Raw genomic sequence first — 26,577 nt, 5'->3', positions numbered from 1 at the left:
TATTAACCACCTAAATAAGTACCTAGAACTTTTATTTTTAAAACTCCCTTAAAAATATTTCGCTATTGAAACATTGAAAATTTTCTGAACTAATAACATCCTGGATATATATTATAATATATATTTTATAAAAAATATAATATAAAAAAAAATATTAAATAATTATCTGATTCTGATTTTTTAAACACTATCAATAAGTGTATAAAATGTTTTTTATGTTACAGTTACTGATAAGGCTATCAAAATGTTTTAAGATAACTCATTTACTAATTAATCAATTCAGTAGCTTCACAATGTGGAACAATTCTAAGCAATAGCTAAAAAAAGTAATTATATACTATCTAATTTATAATACAGTCGACGACGACCAGCGGTACACACATGCTTTTGTTATCTTGAACAAATAGTGTCGTTAATATAATTCGCTCATTTACTAACGACTTGAAATATTTTTTATAGAAATATGATGAAGCAATCGAATTGTCTATTCTAGCGTGAGGCAGTTAATGCACACAAAAAGCGCTGCCCTAATGCGTGTGCTTAAGTCGTGCTACAAAATACTGTACAAACTTATTTTCGCATGTGAATTAGCTATGTGTGTATATTGCAATAAAAATAACATTCAAATTAAATAAGACAGTCATAGGCGAGTCGGCTATTGCGGACGTCCTAAACCTAACGGAAATCAAAAGAGGACGCGATCGTGATTATCGAAGACGTTCCGGGACCCAAAGCTAGAATTACAAGAATAATAGTTTGAATAACTTTAATACTCTAAAGAACTGTTTAGGGGCATTCAATCTTTTGCGAGAACTCAGCGAATCGTATCCTAAAGTTACTAAAAGAAAGGGGCTAGGATACAATAACAGAAAAATACCAAATATCCTCTTATAAATGTATCTCAACAACCTTCGGTATTTGGTTATTTCGAAATGTCAAATTATAGATTCATAGTCATAGAAGATGCGAATAAGTGACAGATCGGCAAAGTGAAATGTGTTTCTTATTATAAAGCCGAGCATCTTAAAAGATTTATCACAAAAGTAATTTAGATGTAAAGAGAACCTCTATTTAATCTCAAAAATGATTCAAAGTGGAAGTTTCTCGAATCAAAATATTTCCACTGAGATCGAATGGATAAACTGGAATAAATAAAATAAATAGGGAATGGGTTCGAGAAAATGTCACAATATGGTATCTCCATAAATGATTTAATTCACTTAGTAGAGAGGAGGCCGCAGCAGACAAAATGTATTTATACAATTTTTAACCTTGAATTTGTAACTGCCAGATTTATGACATTGTGAAGAGCAGAGGGCCCAGAGTGGACACTTTGAATGGTCAGAGTTAGTGAAGAGTAAGATCGTCGATCTCTTATCATTTTCCCAGTCATATATGAGCCGTAAAGATGCCATAGAAAAATCACAAGTTTTACATAACATTTACTGAACTGGAGCTTGGCACTTTACTTCTGATTTGACCTACACAAGAATTCAAGCCAACCAATCTTCTTCAATCTCCAAGACTTAATCTCTGAGACTACATAAAGACGATATTTGCGATAGAACACTACGGCATAGCACAGCACATATGTATATTTAATACATATATTGAATTTTATAAGTATTGCACAATTTTATCATTATATTGCAACTGTTAAAAATAAATAATAGTTCAGTCGTGTTAACCTGTGCATTATCATAATAAACAGTTGTTTTATTTTAGACTTTTTAACTAGGTACTAGTTATAAATAATTGCACGCCTCTTTTACTACACATAATAAAATATATATTTTTTGATACTATATTTAGCATATAATATAATAAGTTTATTTTATTGTTTATCCACTCATTAGATATTTGCACAAGCATTATTGAAACATAAACAAATAACATTGTATTAGCTTACATACTTGTGGAATAAATATTGGATAATATTATTAATTTACAAATTTAGTACTGTAAATATAAATTTAATTAATAATTAAATTTACATTTAATAATATTATTAATTTACAAATTTAGTACTGTAAATATAAATTTAATTAATAATTATATTTACATTTAAATAAATAGTGATATAATATATTTTTAAGATAATTCTCGTAGTGATTTACGAAATAGTTTTAGACATTGATTTATGGCAATTTGTTCTGTAAACAAGTTAGTTGTTCATATGTGACAAAGAAGAATCGAAGAAAAACTTTTCCGGAAGAATGGTAGTATAAGAAAAAAAACATAATACATTATAGTGTCTTTTAATACAATAAAATAGATGAGGAAATATTACAAACAATGCCTTTCGAGTGAAAGTGTAGAATGAATTTATTATGATTTAATTTTTTATCTTTTTTTATCTTTTTTCGCGGTACGTCCTCTTTTCACGCATAAATCATCACTCTATTTTCCGCGGGGTGCAGTAAAGGACGCCGTAAAAAACAGACCCAAGATTTCGCGTTGACCTCTTGATATATTGTATATTTATATTTGTATATGAATTCTTTATCTGGCACATACGCGCATAAAACGTGAGCGGAGACCGTTTCATTATTTTTTCCTTGAGTTGCCTATTTTTTATTACTGTTTTATTATTTTAAAACGACTTGAATATAAGAAGAAAACATTCGTCGTTCGTTTCGTTTTGAATTGTAAATTACTCAAATCGCCTTTATCGGAAATGCAAATTGCACTCGCTACACTTGTAAAAATAAAAAAAAACTCTTAGTGGCAATCATCTGAAAAATTGTTATTTCATTTTTCTTGACTTAAACCAGAGCTTTGATTATTTTGTGTGGTATGCAATTTTTTTTATAAAAGGAAAATTTAAATTGTCAAATTGTAATAATTAAATTTTTCATTGTTCTGAAAGCTGGGAATATCGTTATTAATGACAAAGAGTGTCTGCAGCTGGCAGTTAGCGGTGACGACCCAAATGACATCATAATAACAATATTGTACATGCGGTACGCCGATTTTCATTACACTTCATGAGAGTATTGTATTATTTTGGAATATTGGTTACTCGTAATAAATAAGAAAAAATCGTATATCAAACGAAAATACAATACGGTTATAATTTTCTTTGCGATGGTATTTTACCGTATTATTTAATAATTAAATGTGACGCTCGTGAGTATGTCATAAGTTTTTATTAACATTGGATCACAATTACATATAAAAGGTGTTTAGTATATAAATATATAGAAACTACTTCGAGCAACTCTTAAATTACTGCAATTTAAGGTACTTGGGATTGATAAATTGCATTTTTATATATAATATACATACACTAATTTATATATGTATTAAACTGAATAACTGTTTTTTTATGGTATTTTGTTCAATCGATAAAGATTTCAAAGGCTCTGAATGAAAAGACTAAAATGTATCCAACAGATGGCGTCTCCAGTGGCTCTGAAATTTGTAGCGTATTGTGCTCATGTTCTATACCAAATCTTTTAATGAAAGTATATTATTTCCCTAGTAGTTTTTTGAGTTGTTACTGGAAGCATGCTATTATAAAATGATAATTGCGATAGAATGAATTAGGATTTAATAAACATTATTTAAATCTGTCCACCTTTGTTTTTATATATGTTTTTATTTAAGAGTAATTATCATGTCTATGTTGAATACAGATTTAAATTCGGGCAATTTTCGGAATAAGTCTTAAGCGTGATTCAAACTTGTGCTTAAGCACAAGTTTGAATCACATTGACAGAGTGCTTTGACAGCTAATAATAAATGTTTGAAAACTTCGGTATTATCGTTGAATGTCGCCGAAAATTATTTAGATCTACTAGCGTTTTTTATTATATTAATTTGAATAATAGAAATCGCTGCAGAATATACTAATGACTATTTTGCCTTGTTTAACAGTATACTATAAGAAAATAATTAACGTATTTTGGTAATTAAGCATATTTTTTATTCAGTAATATTTCAATAGTTGCCACAAATATATATCGCTGACAGTGATTTTTAAATTAAAATTATTATCAGTTCACTATGACAAATTTATAATCTTTCTCATTCTTCATAAACATCATATACACAAGTAAATTTAATTGGATCATTATCTCCAAAGTATGATTACGAGAGACTGAAATATGTCTGTAAATGACAGAAATGAATTCCATAAGAGATGTACAATTGGTGTTCTGACGCATGTGCTATCTTTTACAATAAAAATTATATTATTACCGATTAAAATATGTTTTTTTAGTAATTTTATACAAAAAACGAATTTTTTAAATTTCTACAAAATTTTCAGGATTGTATTTATTAATCCTGGTATTCTTAGATATCGTAAATCGTCTAGCCCCGAGAATCATCAATGCCAGCAAATCACAGAAATGCCAGCGAAAAATTATTCCGCACATCAAAATTTGACTCTGATTCAGAAGTGCTCGGAAGTTCCATTTTTAATAGTCTGTTGTATGCTATATTGTGCATACGTTAATAACACATATGCCACAGTCAATTTGTATTTTTTTTATTTAAATGATGCTTTTAATAATTATGGAGTTTCAATTCCGTTTTATACCAGATATTAAATCATCATACTTTATTGTTGAAGTAAATGTAATATATAAATTTCTCGAGGAACTTACAATCTGTTTTTTGCAATGAGCACTTAATCACTAACCATGCCAACATACTTTTATTTCAGATAATGTGAAGAAGAAAAAAGCACGAGTCTTTTAATGGTTACGAGAGAAAAGGCTTTTGAAATGTGTGGCACGACGGATTATTATATTATATATTTAAATGTAAGGTCCTTGATTATTTTATACACACCGTTAACTTATACAAAAGAGCATAGAAGCTACGCTGTTTCATTAAAAAATAAACTACTGGTATTGCATAAAATTCCAGTTGAAGATCTTTTCATTTCATATACAAATTATATTCCTTTTTTAATTCTCACTTATATATAATACATATATATGCTAAAAATACAGTCATATTAAATATGTATTAAGGTCCTAAACAAATCACAAATATATTATAACATAAATACCTACATATGTAATATATATAATTATATTGTGAGTATTTTCATTATTAATAGAGTTTACAATGTATAAAGTAGCTAAATTAATTAATGAAATAAAATAACTCACCGAAGAAATGATGATGAAATACAGTAAATGTATAATATTTGCGCTCCAAATTAAACTTTATGATGACAAAGGGAGATGATAGTGAGAGAGTAGAGCATTTAGATATGAAATAAGGGTCAAACGTGCTGTAAACGTAAAGGAAATAATTATGAGAAAGTGTAAAATATATTATCAAGAAAAGGACAATGATATTGTTTATTTATTATTATTAATTATCTATAAAATTAAAATTAAATTAAATATTTTTTTAAATGTCCTACTTTATATATTTAGTATATTTATTTATATATGTATGGTAAATATTTCTTATGAATTTTTCATTGGCAACTACCATCGTTTATATAAGACATTTTCGTTTATGAGCTAAAGATAAAAATAACTCCATTCACTCACACCCCACTCATTTCTCATTTTTTGGCTTGGTATAAATGCGTATTCGCAAGATCTTTTTGCATTTTTCACTTGACTTATTCGCAGCATATGTCACTACACCTAGCTTTCACGAATATTAGTACAGCAATGTATCACGCTCGCGCTGTACTGAAAAGTACACTCCTCCACCTTGTGTGTGAAATTTATCGCGTGCGCCTCCGCCCCTTCATACTTCGGCATATATTGAGATTAGCGACCTACATATATTTTTTTCAGTTGTATATAATATAAAAAAGCGCTTTATACACATATGAATTTATATCTCTTGTGTGCATAACACAATACATTTAACGCGTATGAGAGAATTTTATATGTTCGCAATAAAAATATGGTAGATTTTAGCATTCTTTTTTTTAAATATGAACATGTCTTTTCACTGTTAAAATACTTGTATATTAATAAATGTATTATTAAGGTTGCTTATAATTAAAAGTTAAAATAGGTTAGATAGTCACATACATTTATCATCAATATAATCAATAACTTAAGTATGTACATAAAACGTCATAAAATACGGTACGCAAGAGGATGTAAAGATAAATAAATCTTACCTTATGGTGTCAACATTATTTGCTTAGACAGATGTAACTGCGATATAATACATTAAGTTTACTGAAATTGACATTTCGCAGATTGGCCTAGTTCTAACTGCTACATGATATATATTACAGTTAATATATTTATGTCATTTATAAAACGATTTTTACTTATTAGTAAAAATAAAAATGTTTGATAAGCTTGTGAAACATGACACAACACAAAAACCAATAAAGTCAAAACAAATAAATCTTTTAGGTGCTAACTTAGAATTCTAGACTATTAATTCGTGAGAAACAAGTAAAATCGAGTGCGCGTCGTATAAATATACACTCGAATCTCTTTTGACATGGTTACAAGATAACATGGTTCAAGAAAGCGAACTTATCTTGCCGAATTTGTAATTTTTATTAATTTATATTTTTATACCACATGAGTAGTCGAAAAGACTGTAACCAACTAACAACATTTATTTACAAAAAATGCACTTGATTCAATTCGTTTATGAAGTTAAAAACGAGTAGCTAACGGTGAGCGTTTCACGCGTGAATTCGAAACTAAACGTGTGTCGCTCCCACTTTCTCCGGAACTCATAGGTATCATAGCAGTAATCACTTAGATGCAGATCATTAAACTTTTTAGTTTGTATACTAATAAGTGTTAAGATAACTTATGTTTGTATTTAACCAGTGTGTCGTACAAATTGAATTTTTCAGGATCACTGAAACAGGTGTTTGTTCTCTTTTTTTATTTATTTTTTATGTTTCAATGAAAGTATAATAATACTACTCAAATCAAGTTGGTCTAACTTACACATACATAGAAACTGGTTTTAGAAGCGTATATATTAAATATATGTACCTATCTTACATCAATTCGATCAGTTCCTCGTTGCTAACGCCGAAAGCATATTTGTATACAAAGCTTTGTGGCTCGTGTGAGAGATAGGTTCTTAAACGTCTTTGTTGTGATGGACAGGGATTACAGACGCAACTGCTTTAGAGCCTAAAGCATGCATCCGTGTCATCCCTTAGCAATTTCAAAAGTGTATATTATAATATAAAAAAGAATACAATGCTATTACGGACATCTGTACTCCCTTTAATAGAGAACATATCTACAACGAGTGCATTGATTTTATAACGACAGCAAATCCGCGTTTGTAAAAATCCTCTGTCAGCATAAAATAAAAATTTGCTACACAAGCATGTAAACCATAAAAAAATGGCAATGGATTTAGTTTGAATGGAAAGCAGAAAAATGTGATGTGACAAATAATAACGGCAGCCATAAAGGAGCTGATAAATCTGTGAAAAAAAAACAAGAATGTTATTTTTCACTTTTTTTGAAAACCTAATCTGAATTTTTTTACCTTTGAGAAGCATATAATTACCGACCATGAAAATACGGTTACCAACACAATAATGCTGATCCATTAAAGTCTGTTACTTATTATAGATATCAAAAAACTTAGCTGGTTGCAAACGGTGTACTGTTTTCGATGCAATTATAACATTTTTTCTTACATATGCGATTTTGATCTAAAATTATGAATTAAATTACGCCCTGCGGAATTAGACGATTTAAAATTCCTGAAACCATACTTCATGTTGAAAATCGATTTAATGCATCACTAACATGGTTGAGAGTCAGATAACATAAGTTCCGATCGGGACGATGCATCATCATAGACGAAATAAAAATACTTTGCAATATAGCCATCAAAAGTTTAAATTTTGCAATGCATCACTGTCAATGCAGATCGCGTTGACGAATACCCAAAATCTCCTGTGCATTGTATATTTCTAAAATAATATATGTGCTTAGCTTAGTTCCAAAGAACCTAAAAGTCGGTTAAAGCAGGTGCTCCTCTCAATACCTTCCAAAATTTTACCCTTCCTCTCGTGCTTTCGCGATTCCTAAGATAACATAAAAGCAATAATGGTTGAATCAGCGTTATCGTACGCTTTTTCTTGACGTACTTTTGTATGTATATACATAAATAAAATATAATTTTATACAGTTATATAAAGATTTTTTCTTACGATATTATTATTTTTTAATTTATTCAGCCAAAGGTCAAACGTTTATTTTTATAAAAAAAAATATATAAATTATAAAATATTACTCAAAGAATTTTATTATTATAAAAGATCAGTATTTTCTGAAAAGAATTTATATTATACCTAAAACTCTCGCTTAATCGTAACGTGGTTTCAGGTCAACTGGTAATTAAGCACACTTTGCTAAATATTCAAAATTTCAGTAACATTTAACTATAATCAGATTTCTCCCTAAATTATAAATAAAAACAACATGTATCACTTTAACAACGTTGACAACAATGAGTTTAATTATAATTGAATGTCAAAAGGTACAAACAAAACTTTCCTCAGTATTTTAATGTAACTAAATTTTGCACTGTTTATTTAAATAAGTTTATTATATAAGTATAATTTATTAAAGCTATTAATATTTATATAGATAAATATTTTGCTGAAATTGACAATCATAATATTATCATAAAATTTATTTGTCGAATTGTTAAAGTTGCAAATTGTACGAATTGTGAATTGTGACCCGGAATTTATTCGATTTCTAAGGCCCATTTGACATCGGCTCTTTACAAAAAGTTACTCGTAATTGCTCTTGGATATTTTCGAATATTTATTTTCCCATTGTTAAATATTTTTTTTTATACATAAAATGTTATAGCTATCATACTATATTTATATCATTATACCAATAATATCTAACACTATAATAAATAATTATACTAAAAGTATTATATCTACAATCGATTTCATTAATATAATGAATGTAGAAGTTTGTAATTTATTATTTCATTAATAAAAATAAAATATTTTTGATAACATATCTAATCTACTATTACAATATATTATACTAAATATATTTTGACCATTAACTATCAGTAGTCATATACTAGAACCACCTGTTAATGTACCGGAAACATAAGAATAAGAGTGAAAGACATAAAGGGAATCTTTATTTTTTCTAAGGCGAGTCACGCGCCTTATTTGCGACTTTTGTATTCTTGCATGTATGTGTGTATCTCGGGCACAATTCCGTGTTACGTTTTCCGTGAATTTCATTTCGTAGACCCACGTATATGGTACTTATGTGTTTCTGGGCCATTATACTCCGCATGCATCCATAGAATGTTGCTCCGTTTTTTTTCTTCCGACAGATAAAACTTTACCTTAGGGTTTAACGCCTTTTTTACCTTGTACCGAATATTTGATCCAAGGTTTTACAAAATGGCAATGCAAAACGACACAATTCTATTCAATGCAATTTAATTAAAACGCGATTTTCTCTCTTAATTTTTCATTAATATTCAATAGATACATTTTGTCCTACACACGTTACATTAATGGATATAGAATTAACGAAATAATACATATAAACCTTAGTCAAATTATTTATACTTATACGTATCCATACACTACATTGTTAATGTATATTAATTTTTATTGATATATAATACCAAACACTTAGATAGTACTTCTCGTGAAGGGACTGCTATCATAGTAAAAAATACATAAAATAAAACACCATGAACAAGCTAAATTTTAAAGTGAGCACATGCAAACAACGTCTGAACTAATTATATATATATATATATTTACACTGCACATAAAATCTAAGCAGAATGCAATTTTATAACACTCAGTAACTGATTCATAGTAGAAAATAACTATAAATTAAATCCACTCACTGCTTCAATAATGCTACAAGAATACTACAAAAAAATATAATTGAACAGTAATAAATACTATTCTAGATTATTTTTTTAAATAAAATTAATGTTTATACACTATATTCACTATAATTAGTACTTTCAATAAAAAATTTTTTTTATTATTTTTAATAATTTATTACCCTTAGGTACGCAAGTTTAACGCTATCAAATAATAACTGATTCAAACATATATAATCGATATTCGTGCGAATTTGCATAATAATTTTATTTTCTCTCTGGAAGAAGAGAAATGCATCAAATTACCATTTTTCAGTAGCTTGAGGGCATAATCTGAATTTAAAATCGGAAAAATGTCTCCAATCGCAAATCGCTCTCCATTGTTCGCCTACAAAGTTTCGCGATTTTGCAGAATTTGCTAGGAGAATTGTAGCAAACGCAGATATTAAATTCTTTATTGCATTTGACGTCTGATCGAGAACAGATTACTAATTCATGAAAGCTTACACGCTTTTACTGTGACGCGTGAGATAATTTATTGGGTAATTAATTGGATAGTACATTGTTTCATAACGATGAGATATTATAATATAAAACAATTGGATAAGGTCCAATTCAAATTATGCAAATAGATTTTCATAAAACAAAGTGTATATTCAAATGCGAAATTGTCCAGCAGCACATACTAAGCTTTTTTAAAGCTCAGATCTGATGAAAAAAACATTAAATATTAATATGGCTTTCATTGCACACATTCGTGAGAAATAAAAGCTTTATTCTGCTATTTAAATATAATTAATTTATATTAATTTAATATATTGCATGATAATTCCATCTCAATCTCAAATGCCTAGAAACAACTCGACCCATTGATACGTGACTTGAAATATTTAGTTTACCTTTGAAATGGGTCTATGCCAAGCTTAATATTAAACGTGCATCTATATACATACATAATATACTAGCAACAAATCTATTTTTTTTAGTAACTACACACGAAATAAATAAATATTGTTTTACTTTATAATAAATATGCATTATTATATTTCTTTTTAGTCCCTTTGTGTATCTTTACTGTAATTAACAATTTATCTTTTCAGAAAATGCGTACGCTTCATTGTAAATTTATAACAATACTGTAAACTGATATTTTATATATTATTTAATACAAGAACTACATCAACTAAACCAATTATTTATTCAATTACACAACGCGACTACGTCTCGCTTTGCTTAATAATAACAACAATATTTTTCGAAGAAAATCGAATTTTAGCATAGTTTAATTAGTTAGACGCATTGATCATTATTATATATTTAGAATATCAAAAACAGTTTAATTAAAATATTTTAATTCAAAATAAACCAAACAAAGTTATCTATACGAAAATGGTAATTACCGCACCGTAAAGAGAGATACGTAAATTTATTACGTTGAACTTAGTCTGGGTTGTTACCAACAATGATGGTGGACATCAAAGCAAAATTTCACTACTCGTTTACAGATTGTTTTTTAACAAGACTGACGATGACAACTCTTTAATACTATTACATTATACGACGAGAATTTTAATTAAGCTCATTACAACGTCAGTCATTTTAGTGACTAAATATATTTGCGTTTATATAATCTTATATTTATATTTAAATTAAGAATAAAACAGTATGAATTAATTTGCTATTTGTTTAAATAACTAATCAAAATTATAAACTTAAATATATAACCACCACAATAGTGACAAATACCTAAAAGACGTGGGTTCGAATCGCAAACCTTATAGGGGTTTTTCTATATATATTTTTATCGTTTCTGAGGGATTGGAATAAGTGATTATTATATAAAAAAAAATCTTTTGATCATCACAGATTAGGTTTTCCAAGATTTTACTAATCTCGCTAAAATCGAGCTAAGCATACATAGTGACACATTGTAATAATAGTTTTTTAATTATTATATTTTTATACCTGGTTAAAACGCATCAAGCTTTCGCCTGTTATATTGCAACGAAAAATTTACAATGAATTTATAAGTAAGCCTCTTTTAATTATTATTTGTATGATATCTAAATCGGTACGGCAAAATCCTTTTCGAAAAAAAATAATGCATCAAGCGACGAATCTGAAAGGCTGAATTTTGTTGTAATATATATACCTGTCATCGAAAATACACGTAGATGTATGCTAATCGTTCGTAGTGCTCTTTTCAAGCAATTCATGTCATGTGTGCGTAATCCATATATTTCCATTATCTGGATTTTCTCTTTAACCCAGATTTCGTTTATCATTAATATTTTCATCACTCATTAAACACCACTGTCTACATTACATAATTAATTTAATTGTAAAAAATTTAACATTTGATTTATTTTGAGTTAAAACATAAAAATTAAGTTATAAAACTTTTATTTAATTTTACTTTTCGATAAAAAAAATATTTTTATATTTATAAAAAAAAAAAAAAAATTTTGCAATAAAAAACACGATTTTCATTTTTTGCAATAAAATAAATATACTTGACCCTGTTGGTTCTAGAACACTAAACTCCTGTACATGTACCCCCTGGACAATAACCCCTCGTCAAAACCCCCTTGAACATTAACCATCCCGTACAAATAACCCCCCGAGCAAATAACTCCCCTGACAATTAACCCCCGCCACGTATAAAGATAATACAGATATTACTTAACACGTTTCCTGACGCTCTGGTATACTTAATAAGACATATAATAACGCCATTACCAAAGTTTAGCTGTATTATACATATGTATCTAGCCAAGGGTTTCTTAAACTTTTTTCATTCATGACCCCATTTATGATTGTGAGCTTTTTCGCGACCCCAGATAAATATAAAATAAAGATATATAAATAATTTATGCTAATTTATTGATTATGTAACAATATACATATTACATACATATAAAAAATATAGTTTTATAATTTTCTTAGAAACATATAAAAATATAAAATTATTATAGTTACAAAAATTATATGCCTAGTTATCATCAAAACTGCATTTTTTGCAATAACATAAACAAAAAAATTTTGAGCAATATATATTGTCGCTGGAATATATTATAAGTATACAAAAATGAAAGGGAAAAATCATTTTTTAATGAGACGGATGTGCTTGTTTTTTACTGCATAACAAATTTAATTTTGGTGTAATATTTGAAAATCTCTTTAACATTTTTTAGCGATGAACGATATTAGAATTTAATATGGGTTAAAGCTGAAAAAGTAATCTCACATAAATATGTGGTGTTGAATGGCAGAAGAACACTTAATGCCATATCAGAAATTGTGGGAAATTCAGTTTTAGTTCCGATCCAGAATTCAGTCAAGGGCTTTTTTGGAAAATCTAGTTTTAAGTTTGAGTAACTCGAAAGCTCCGCAAATTCCTCTTGAGCTTTATAAGGCAGGTGATCAATCTCACTCAAGCCAATCAAAAATGGTTTTTTAATACAAGATAACTTTTTTAAATCAATATTTGATATAAAATATTTACAAAACTGTGTTTCTAGCGCTTTTAAGTGACCTATAATAATTTTTGCGATAAAAGTTTTACAATTATTTTTCTCGATTATAAAATTGTCGATACTGGAAAACATTTCAAACGAATCCTTTCTTACCCTACTTCTCCAAATGTTGATATTTTTAATAAAACTTCGGAAATGGCGTTATTATATGTTTTATTAAGTATAACAGAGCGTCACGAAACGTGTTAAGTAATATCTGTATTATCTTTATACATGGCGGGAGCTAACTGTCAGGGGGGTTATTGGCACGGGGGGTTAATGTCCATGGGGTTTTTGACGGGGGATTATTGTCCGGGGGGTATATGTCCAGGGGGTATTTGTCCTGATACCAACCCGGTTATATAGGATTTTTATTATTTACTTTACTTCAAATAAATTAAAATATATTTAACAAAATAATCTAAGGTTTTACAGAATGTATGAATATATAATGACCAATATAACATTACTATTATCTCGCTCTTATTCTAGATACAAAATGACCTAAAATATAAAATACTAAATTTGGTTTTACCGTTTTCATAGCATCAAATAATAAAAAATAGTGTTCCTTTAATGGTTTGTCTTTGGATTTAATATTATTTCACTTTCTTTAAATAATACACTAATTGTTTTTATGGCTTATTTAAGCGCATCGTCAACTTTTTTGGGGATTCTACATGGAGTTTCATTGCCCACGTGATCAATCACCCTTAGGGCCAACACCCCTAAAGTATATTGAAACAAATTGTTTTTTTTACAATGAATATGGTCGGCTTTATTATATTTAAATATTCCAAGTAAGTTTTAACATTTTTGTTGTTTAAGACATTTAAGATATTCTACTCATATATGAGCTGAAGTAGCTCACTTTTAGAAAGTTTTCAATACCTATCATATACAACCTTACTGGATGTTAATTAATCATCACGATAATTATCCGTGAGATCAGGAAAATCTAGGTAAACCTAATCTATGATGATTGATCGGAATTATATTTATATAATAATAACTAATTTCCATCTCCCAGACACAGGTTTATAAGGTCTATAAGGTCCATAAGGTTCATATGAGATTCGAATCCAAGACTTTTAGGTCAATAGCCAACGACATATATCACTCGTCTATCGTACTGGATTAGTATCTAATATAGTAATAAATTGTATCATTAAATATTTTATTTTAATAATTTCTACATATTAATTTAAATTGAATTTTTTTGTAAGAATTTTAGAAAAATTTAACTTTCTAAGATTTTTAAAATATTAATACCGTAAAAATGATTGAAAGCCTAGTTTTTAAAAATCCTCAATCCGACTCTTAAATTATATCTACATATACACATATTTTTAGAATATATATTATCTAGTTCATACATGTTACGTTTAAATTTTAACAAAAATTTCAGTGAAATTAAAAATTATGATAATTTCTAATACAGATGAAAAATTATTACTTAAAAAAACAAATTAATTTATGTAGGTCTGTATATTTTTGCATATTTATTAAAATATATGAATTGAATTATTGATTAACCCAAAAATTTGTATTCATCGACAGCCCTGTGAGATTTGATTAAAATGCATAATATCAGTATTAATTATAATCACAACTTCTTCGAAGAAAACAATTCATATTGTCACAAGACGTATCGATTACTCGCGAAAACTTGTATAGGTATTTCGTCACTAGACAATATTTTAGCATATATTGACGATCTGGTATTTACTTTTGCTCATGCTATCATACCCAGCCCCAATTAATCCTGTCGCTGATTACGATCCAAAAGAGCCTCTGGGATTGAAGCAAGGAAGAATTTTCCACTATGTCAGTTATTCTGGGATGACCGCACATCAAATCAACAGTTCGCCTAATAAGATTTTCCAGGAGGCTTTATAAAACAACATAACACGTGGTACCTTTCACATCCCTAATGTTTTTTAGCCAATAAAAAATGTGCGTAATAGAACCGCGTATTCACAATTCAAATACTATATTATAATATCTACCGTTTTATTTATATACGATACAATTTAATGGATCTATTAATGAAACGATATTTTACCAGCAATTCTTTTCAGAGATAATTCTTATAATATATTATTAATATATAAATTGTTTTATACATATTTATATCAAAACTATAACTACATAATCATTAATAAAAAAGGTTTGCACAATATGGTAAATTATACAAATCTAGAAACCTGCTGTCGATAATTACCCGATGAAAAGCTCGTGCAAATCAAACGCAAAATTTTTTAAGCCATTTTTTTGTGTTAAATGTATTAATTTGACAGTTCATTATTTTTCCTAATACAGAATTTTTCAATGGTAACTCAATCCAAACAATTGTTTGTGCATTAAATTATTTATAATAAAAAATCGGGGGCTTGTGATATAATATCCCAATGAATAAAACGCGAAAAAAAGGTTAAAATATGTTTAGAAATAATAATGATGTCTACGTTTTGAGAATATAAATAAATTTGTATTTACTTTGTATTTTTTACGCCAAATTTTAGATAAATTTATTAGGCAAAACGACGAACTGGGATGTGAGCTATATTTATTAGATATGTGAAATATTATTTATTGTCCTTTCAATGATCTAATAAAATTTCATTGTAAAATTTACTAGACTATGAAAAATTTATAAAAGTTTGGTTTTCAACCATTAATTTTAATAAAAATCGGACGCCTTAATCGCTGACAGTTAAAAAAGTTTCTTAAATAAATTAAAGACGAATATATTGAAATGATATTTTACACTAAAGTGAGATGGATAAGTTACGGGCAAACGCTGGTAAGTTTTTTAAATTAAATTGATGAAAATAATTATGGTCATTAGGTTAGTATGTCGATCCAGGTCAAAATTTAGTATTTTAATAATTACATTACTCTGATCTGACTCACTATTGACATAATTAATTAGGAAACTTTACTATTGACACAAATAATAGGCTGCTATCAAAACCTTTAGAAGCAAAGCATAGACAATATTTTTGAATGATAGCTTCTCGGTTCTTGTTGTAGAATAATGATCAAAGTAACATTTAAAAATTATATGTTTTTAAATGTGATGTGTGCTTTATTGCTGAATATTACTAATATAGTACCCACATTTTTATTTTTATAGATGTTCTATTATGGGGATACTCTAATGGGCTTTATTAATATTTACATACAAAATTGAGTATGTGTTGGAAGACCAATAATAACTTAGCAAATATAATATTGTGCTGACAATGACACATAATATAAACAGTCCTAATTTATTATAAGTAATGTTTTCTTCGTCAAAAAGGCCTTTTCTGTTTTCTCAACGAATTTTCCCATTATTATTAGTGGATATTATAGTTCAATATTATCTTTTAATATTATAATATGATACTCGCGTTATATCTACTTAAGCAAAAGTATATTATTCGGTTTTTCGTAAGAAAAAAATCGTACTATAATATAATATATGCTTTGTACCATAATCGCTTAGGGTGAAATGTGAGAAAAATAACATTTGATACTCTAGAGCTTGTAGAAATTACACAAATAAAACACATAAATTTTTCAATAACGACTGTATGAGAAAATACATAATCCCCGTGTGTGTGCGATAGAAATTAAACGCGAACATTTCCTTACGTCTCGTGAAAATTTATCGCCCCATAAAACACAATTCAAAAGCAATAACCGATATTAAATGAAGACATTTAATAAAGTTTAAAAAATGTATTTTCCACTAATTTCAAATTATTTCTAGCTTTGAATATTTTTATTTAATTTACACCACATTTTACTTTAATTTACTTAGCGAAATTTATTTTTAATTAAAAACACGTTAACTCTACAGCAAAATTAAAATAGTAAATCTTGAAGTAGAATTAGAGCTTATAAAACACTTAGAATTTATAGTGACACAACATGCGAGAGAAATTCACATTAACACTTTTAGATATTTTTAATGTCCATACAATACTTTTCTCTCTTATTAAAAATTTTACCTAAAATAATTTTATAATCATGATTTTCATCTGTTATACATGATAAAATATTAAAAATGTGTTAATACTTATTTATATTATATTACAATAAGTATCTTTAACGCGAGATATAAAAAATTTTAAACGTCAAAAATTAAATCACATTAGTATGAGCTTTATTTATTAAAGCTGAAAAATATCAAAATTAAAATTATAATGAACGTTAAATCGAATATTTCCTAATTTAATGTGTTTCAATTTATTATAAATTAGGGCTAGAATGTTAATTCTACACAAAGTATTAAAACGTTATCTTAAGACATAAATAAGGTGTGTTTGTAAATGACAGATATGGATATACAGCCTTTCGTTAAATTTCCATAATGATCAAGAAGCCTGCATGTTAATGTAGCATTAAGGTCAATGTGCAATTAAAAAATAGATAATATCATTAAGTGTATCAAATTAACGCGATATGTACACGCTGGAACCAAAAACTGTAATGATTTTTAATTGATTGTATGACATGTAATATTAACACATTTTAGTAAAACTATATTCAGACGTTTTGTATTTTTGTTTAGTACTTTGGCACATATATTTTAATTCTGTTACATGGTGTATGTTCATTTTTAAGTCAGTTTATATAATTTATTTTAACTTAATTCATAGTGAAAAACCAAAACTCGTATAAATAAAACAAACATGTGCCTTCACTCAGAATCTTTGATATGTTGGTAATCCAGGATTTTCCCCAGACAATTATTAATGTGAAACACCATTGTTAAACCCGGGACTTCACCGCGTAATCCAGAATGGCTGGTCACCTACTACGAATGTATAATATTATATTATATAAAATATTACTCATTTTGCTTTCAATATTTTTAATCAATTTTATTTTATGTCATTTAAGCACATATACATACATTTACATGTATGTAATATTTAATAGTCACGGGCAATATACACAAACCATAAAAGTCTTATGCATATTCAGACTCTCTTAAATAGTTTTAATGTCTGCATCACCGTGAAATCTTGTGTTATGTTATGTTATCGTGTTTTTACAAAGCTACAAGATTAAACCCTTATTATGGAATACAGAGTATCAAATTATCGTAACGATGCTTAAATATACCTGAATAAACAACCCTTTGTTGTGTGACTGAAAAGCGGCAGATAATACACAATAAACAGAAAGGTAAACTGAACAGACCACAAAACTGTGAATGAGATAAACCGTGACTTAATTGTCTTTAATAAATTTTCGTAAATATATTTTTAATAACCGGTAGACAAATTGATTTTGATATTTTTTTAACACATTGGGTCTTATAGGGATGCATATTTATTGACAAAATCATATAAAAATGGAACATCTCAATTAATTATCATTGGAAATCAAAGTTTAATCGAGTTGAAGATCAATAGTAATTTTAATACGACGCTACTGAGTAGGTATGTTGAAAATAAGGCGGTTCTTTTAAGAAAACTATTCAAACAAGAGTTATAGTTAGATTCGTTATATAAACTTCAATATTCAAAGTTAAGCATCGTACTTTATTTTTTATATAATTTTATACAGTAGTTTGAAAGCGCGAATAAACTAAAAAGAAGGTAAAATATGAAGCAGATTTCTTGTGTCACTTGTGTTTCGAAACTTTGTATTTATATATTTATATAATACATATGTGATATTCTTTATAAGCTTTTTTAGCTCATTAATAGATATTTCTATATTTATTATTATTCATTGCAATATATATTAGTGAGAATAGAAAAAAATAATTATATATCATTAATTTTAATCTCCTAAATACAAAATTAATTTAAAGCCACCGGAGTAAACATGAGATTCAAATCCAAGTCTTTCTCCGTTAATTATCGATTTATACTACTGAGCTATCATGCTAATTAAATTATCTTTTCATAATTTTCAATGAAGGCTTATGATTGAATTCTTACAAGTTCAACCTACTATAAAAAATGAATAGATATAATCGGACAGTACAATTATTGTCTCTTTAGTAAAAGTGAAACCTTATATTTTTTTATTTATTGCTACAAATAATGCATAACACTAAAAAATAATAAATGAAAAAATAGTTATGTACACACTTAAAATAGATGAGTACTGGATAAAGACCATTGGACAAAAAATTATATATTATTTAGTCAAAATTAAAATTATAAGTAGTATTATTAATATTTCTTCAAAGAAAGATATTGTAAATATTGCTATATTTTATGTAAGTTTAAGATTTTTTACTTTTATAAAAAAATTGCTTTGACGTAATTATTATATGACTCAAGAACAGTTGAAAAATGAAATTCGGGTTCTTTAACGGTATGTTGACATGATAATAAAAAGCTTACATAAATCCTTTGGATTATCCTATATTAATATATAATAATATCTCTCAGTTTGAATATTTTATTAGCCTAATGATTCTTTGTGTTTAAAATAAATGTCACATTTAAACAAGTCAAGTTTGTTTAGGACTGTAAATATAAAACATTTTTAACCTTATAACATCGTTATCTTTCTATATAGGTATACATTATTAATCATCTGGTCACTTTGCAAAGTCAACCTTTAAGGGTTGAATATTAATGAACGTTTCGAAGAACATGTTTTCCACACACATAATGAGGCTCACATATATGTAGACATTTTCAAAACGTACGCTTTCAGCTACACAATAATTATGCTTGACAAGACAGGATGAGCAAAACATATTAGTTTAAAAATATTTATAAAATACACGAAGCACTCTGGACTGTTTCGATACATTGTGAAGAAATTCAAATTAAGCAACCAAACATTTCGGATATTGGATAGAAACCATGCCAAATGGAAATGTGACCACATTCCAGGTCAGATCTATTGGATATTTATTTGGGATATTGGTACTGTATGGTGAAAACCAATGATTTATACAATCTGTTCAAAGTAACGTTTTAACACACGACAAACTGTATGTGTGTATGTGCGTTTGTGTTTGTGTGACTAAGCCTTGGTTATTGTAAACCACACATGATTTATATCGCGGGCGTTTGTTTACATGTTTTATATACACATTATAATAATTTTGTTGTGCGTCATAATATCATTATAATTTACTTAAGTTACACATAACCGTACGTTTAATTCCATTCAATCTTTGAAAGCAGAAACAAATCTTAACAATTAAATTATTATCTAATAACTTTATAATATAAACATATATGTATATATATGTTTATATTATAAACGGCGTATTACGGCGTCCAGTCAATATACGCATATTGACTGGACGCCGCTTGGATTATCTGAATCCAAAATCTTAAAAAAGCATTTACCCGATTTCTCGTAAGCCCGATAGGCTAAAATTTTCTTAAATGGTAGATTATTACTTATACGTTCATATTTATAATTACTAATATGCATATTTTATTTATATTATACAACATTTTTTTACTTAAAGTCGATTAGAAACTATTAATTGTCACACATTTATATATCAGCACAAAAGACGAATGGTATAAGTCGCTGACTATTGACTTCATAAACCTGTGTTCGAACCCAATATGGACCTTCGTGTTTCAAAATTTCTATCTTACCTAGGAGATCGAAATCAGTCATTAAATAATTACAATTTAAATCGATCATCACAGATTTTTTTTAATCTTGCAGATGAATATTGCGATTATAATACAAATAAAGCTAGGTCGTATATATTAGGTATTAAAAATTATCTAATATTGAGCTATTTCAGCTCATAAAGAATATGAATTACAAAAAAATATAAAGTGAAAAGGTACCGAATTTGAAACACGTTTTGCAAAATCTGTATATTTCAGAAACAATATATATATATATATATATATATATATATATACATATATATATATATATATATATATATATATATATATATATATATATATATATATATATATATATATATATATATATATATATATATATATATATATATATATATATATATATATATATATATATATATATATTACAAATGTTTCATTAGTTGAATGTGACAATAGTTGTAAAAATACAATCATTCACACGTTTAGATAAATTAAGAAGACATTTGGTTTTATGTCGTTCTTCTCTTTTATCAGTTTTTCAAAAATGTATCCAATTATGAGATACAGGGGTACCCTAATAAGGGATAGTATTAAATTGTTTAAATGTAATTATATTTTTGTGAATTTTATAAAAATCTAATTTAACTTGAGTTAAAACCGGTAACTGGGTATTTGGAAGTATTTTCGCGTCGTTTTCGAAATTTTGTATATTCCAGATTCGTCATTAATTTTGTATTTTCCATTCAGTAGAATTATTCCTATTTTATTTTGCGATTTAAAAATTATCTAAACACCCTCTTTGGAAAGTACTTGCCCTCTCCCTAGTAAATCCATTTAATTTTATTGTATTTTTTTAAATATTTATTTATAACAAAACATTAACAATTAAAAAAAATCAAAATTGCAAATTATTTTCTTTTTTTAAAAAATAAAACATTTTAAGTAACCATATATAATCTAAAATTAATTATTTGATTATGATAGATTATTCGATTATTAATACTTAAAATGAACTATTGGATTATAATAAATTATTCGATTATCATTACTTAAAATGAATTATTCGAAACTCGATTAGGCTGAATTATTGTAAAAGCAAAATAGCATGTATATATGCAAATATATATATTAAATTGATATTTTAAGACTTCGGTCCTTGAGCTTTTCGTTTTTATGATTTAAACCTAAACTCATTGAAATTAATTTTTTATTACTTATGTAAATATTTTTACCATATTTATATATGTGCTAATATTTATTTTTAATTAAAAATAAAATGTTTTTAAAACAAATTTAATTAATGACAAATAGCTTGAATCAATGTAAAATAAACATTAGTCAAAAATATATTTGCCTTTTTATTTTTAGAGCCGATTGCGTGACGGGCCTTTTTCGGTGAATATATTTTTTTATACCCGACTTCTATTTGAATATGAATACTCTTGAACAAACACAGAAAAGGAAGAAAAACACATCTATCTAGATTTTGTTGGCAAGGGTCAATGTCTCATTATATATTCTCGAAACAAATAATATTAATACATTAGATTATAATATTTTACAATATATTTCTCACAACTGTTTTGTTATTAGCATAAATCAAAAATAATTTTAGTTAAAAAAAATATATTTTTAATTTTTCCTTTATTTAAAGTTTCATTAGATCAACGAAGTAAATTATATTTACCATCATATATCAAAATATATACCAAGGATTCAAATTCTCGGTACTCTCTGAAATCCTGGAAATTGAAACCCGAAACTGATTTGAAATGTTTATAAAATATCAAAAATCTGAGATTCCAGGATTTTTTTCTTTAATTAAAATGTAAAAAAATGAAAAATTAATTTTAACAAAAAATGTATTAAAACACTATACGTGCATTTTATTGTGAAAAGTCCTATATATAAATTTGTTTAAATAAAAATGAGTTATTTTAATAATAAATATTCCTTCTTTACTTAATAAAAGCTTGGTGAAATGTTTTTAATTGCGGATCAGTAATGCAGGTTAATTGTATGACTATCGACAGAAATAGTTAACAATTTTATAATAATTGTATACTATAGTATTTGTACGCTGTTTAGAAATTATTATATTATTCTGTAAGAAACATTTTTACAAAATTATTTTATTAATCTGCTTTCACATAATGCGCATTTCTAAACTATTTCATTGTTTTACCGATAATCACTACATACGGCCATTCATAATTAAAATATAGATACTCTTTCATTGATCAAGACATTATTTTTAATACTGGCTTGTTTGATAAAAAAAGTTAAAATGTAAAAAACGTAAATTATCACAACTTTTTTGTAATTTATATGAAAGTAACATTAAAGCAGAAGATTTTTTAAACATTAAAAAATTATAATATTTTGTGTTCTAATAATTAATTCTTAAAAGAAGATACAATTCTTGAAAAGTAGTTAATCTATGCTGACTATGTGACTATTTTTAGTTTAATGACAAATATTGACAATATTAACAAAATAAAACATGTGCTTTAGAAATATATTCAATCATACAATGCGGAAAAAATAAATATAAATTAATAGTTATCAAAAATGCTTTACTTGATTCAATATAATAATATTATGTGAACATTCACAAGTAATTTTACTTGAATTCCTAAAATAAGCAACAAAATCTCCACTCATCAGTATTTGGCACGCAACCCAGAATAAATGGCGAAATACTTCAATAGCCTTCGTTGATATGATTAATGGTAGATTAGTACACTGCCCATTGACACTTAAAAAGAAACGTTTTTTTTGTCAATCTATAGGAGCAAATGGAAAATACAAAAGTACGTGAGTAACAAGAGACTAGCATGGGGGCTCGTGGTTTTTGCAAAAATGTAGTTTTCCTCAAATTGTCGTTACATGAAAACTTACTTTGAAAAACGTATCATAAATGTTGCATACGAAAACGAAAATGTTCATAAATAAGGCAAGGCTTCTAGCAAACACACGGTGGTCCATTGTTTCCGAAGAAAGAACATTTTATCTATGGTTTACGATATATAAACTGAAGCTTTCAATGGCACAATCTCGGTCCCAAGAGTAGCTTCAACCACAATGTAACAATAAACATCGAAGGCACTATATTTCATTTATTATTAATATATTAAACCATATTTTATATAGTATTAAAATCGACTCTTTCATGGTTTCGTTTAAATTTTGAAAGCACATATATAATACATACTTTTCCAATCATGAATATACATATTTAGTTCATTGAAGTGTATCGTAAGTAATATCAAAAACTATTCATGTGGAAATAATATTACAGATATCTACTATGAAACCCTAAATAAATATATAATACAAAAAATCCTTACCTTATGTAAATATATCTCACCCACTAAGAAACATATTTTAGATACAATTACATTGCAGACACTATTTTTATTAGAAGCTTTAAATTTATTTATATAAAACTAATTAAATGCAGCACATGTTGGTAAATTACACTGTACTTATCGTATTTTGCAAACGTTTATATTAAAGTTTTTTGCTTTTATATATAGATATATTTCTGCATAAGTTTATCATTGATTCTCGTGTATAATTTCAGTTGTGAAAATAAGTGTTTTTACTTTTGGCTAATAAATAACAATACTAGATTTTTATAGTTTTAATATGTCATATATTATTCGCACTTTAGTAATTTAATAATAATAACTATTAAAATTTAATCTGTATTCATCGAATTTTATAATATAAATAATTAAATTAATCTTTGCTTACTTGACTGGCTTAACAAAGTTTAATCAAGTCAGAAGTGAAAATCCACTTAATCTGTTCACATTACTAGTTATGCAAATAATTTTAGGCAAAAAATTTAATATAGTTTTCTCCTATCTAAAAATTAATAAATCATATTTTTATACTCTTATTACTTTTTATTAAAATTTAATAAATTATTTTTCGCTAATTCAATTGGATTAACAAAGAGGCTTAAGTTTAATCTAGGCAGAAGTGACAAGCCATTTAATTGCTTTATATAACGCGTTTTGAATCATATAACACAGTTATGCAATTAATACTAGTCAAAAGTTTTAGTTAACTTTTGAATAGATATTCAGTGAAAGTTTTGTAAACATACCAAGATGAAATTAATAGTTTAATGTAAATTAAATAAGTATTGTGCTATGTTTAACATATCTCTGGCATTAATTAAATATTTATGTTACAGATTAATTTTAATTCATTAAAAAAAATTAACAGTAAATTATTCAACAATCGAATTCCTAAAAACTTAATACTTATACTTTATATTCTGAAAGTTTACCAAAAAAATAGTCAAGTTATTTACATGCATATTTTAGTACCAATGAAGTTGACTAGTTCTATTTCCAAGCCACATTTTTGTAGTAACTCTAAAATAGATTTTTTATATCGTATGTACAGTATTAATTAGCTGTTTTTAGTCAGTTAACAATTGAATCAAAATAAATATAAAACTGTTAAAAATAATTTAGTTATATAAATATTACGTAAATATCAAGCTTAAAATTATATTTTTATAATAATCCAAAATTTTATTTGTATTACAATATTTTTTTATATTATCTTAATTAAAACCTTGTTCAAAATTTTTTGTACTAAGGATGTAATTTATGGTTTATTAACGCCATATTTTTTTAAAACAACAGTATTGAAGATTTTAAAGTATAAAGAAGTTCGCTTAATCAAAACGGTTACGAAGCAACCGGAAAATTTAACACAAGCAATTTTATTGTATTTTAAAAGCCAGTGTATTTATTATGCGCATTTTTATTACAGCGTATTATTGTTTTACAAAATTAAACAATCTCTATGTAAATTAATTATTATTTTTATTTAACAATTTTTTTATCTTTTAAGGTTATGTACTAAAAATTTTATAAATATATTATTAAAAATAAATAATTGATAGAATAAATACGTTTCATTATTATTAAATATTTTATTATAAAGTTATTCTACTATTTACAATACGAGTGTTGCGTTGAGAGATTTTTGGGAAGACTCGACGCGCGTCTGTAGCGTCTCGCGTTAGGCGAACTACTGAAATGAAAAGCGGTACTGCCATTGTTTCCGATAAGCTCTTGCGAACGATTTTCCAAGGTTTTATATGCATTCGCTCATCCAATTCAACATTCGGGTATGCTCTTTAAAATCATTTTAAAGCAGGTATTTTATGCTGAATAATTAGAGCAATAAATTAGGTAAATCAAAACAATATATTTTATAGCTAAAGTCGACTGTAAAGACAAAATATTCATCTTAAACAAATAATTAATCATAGCCTTCTGGGTAGTATTTTTCATGCAACGCTCATAAGAACACGCGTTTTTCAAGCATTAACACGTAATAAAATACTTGCAAACATTTTTAAATTATAAACATGCAATTATGCTTCTATCAAAAGGTAAAAAATATGTTTAAATAATATAATCCTTGATCAAATGTAAATATATATGAAGTTGTTATTTAAGTTAATAATTGACAAATATCTTTCAAAAGGTTTTTTGTTTTTTATTCAAAGAAATTTAATGTTATGATTAATGCTTCAGTTATTATAAAATAGTAAATTGTTATTAAAGTAATTTATTGGTTAAAAATATCATATCTATACTAAAAAAATAAATATAAACGTTAATAAAGTTATATATATT

At 26.6% G+C, this 26,577-nt stretch overlaps 1 protein-coding gene across 1 annotated transcript in view; it reads right to left on the bottom strand.

Annotated features, from left to right (window-relative positions):
- LOC148232142 (putative G protein-coupled receptor No18) overlaps positions 1-24,378 on the bottom strand; it is a 100,973-nt gene extending 76,595 nt beyond the window's left edge. Inside the window, exon 1 of the mRNA XM_088191998.1 lies at positions 24,256-24,378. The gene's annotated coding sequence lies outside the window, so the exon portion shown is untranslated. The remainder of the gene's footprint in view (positions 1-24,255) is intronic.
- Positions 24,379-26,577: the final 2,199 nt, after the last annotated feature.

Source organism: Plectrocnemia conspersa, unplaced genomic scaffold, assembly GCF_051122295.1.
Source record: "Plectrocnemia conspersa isolate PC_06_02 unplaced genomic scaffold, ASM5112229v1 ptg000009l, whole genome shotgun sequence".
Classification (NCBI taxonomy): domain Eukaryota; kingdom Metazoa; phylum Arthropoda; class Insecta; order Trichoptera; family Polycentropodidae; genus Plectrocnemia; species Plectrocnemia conspersa.
This window is presented reverse-complemented; position numbering and strand designations above follow the sequence as displayed.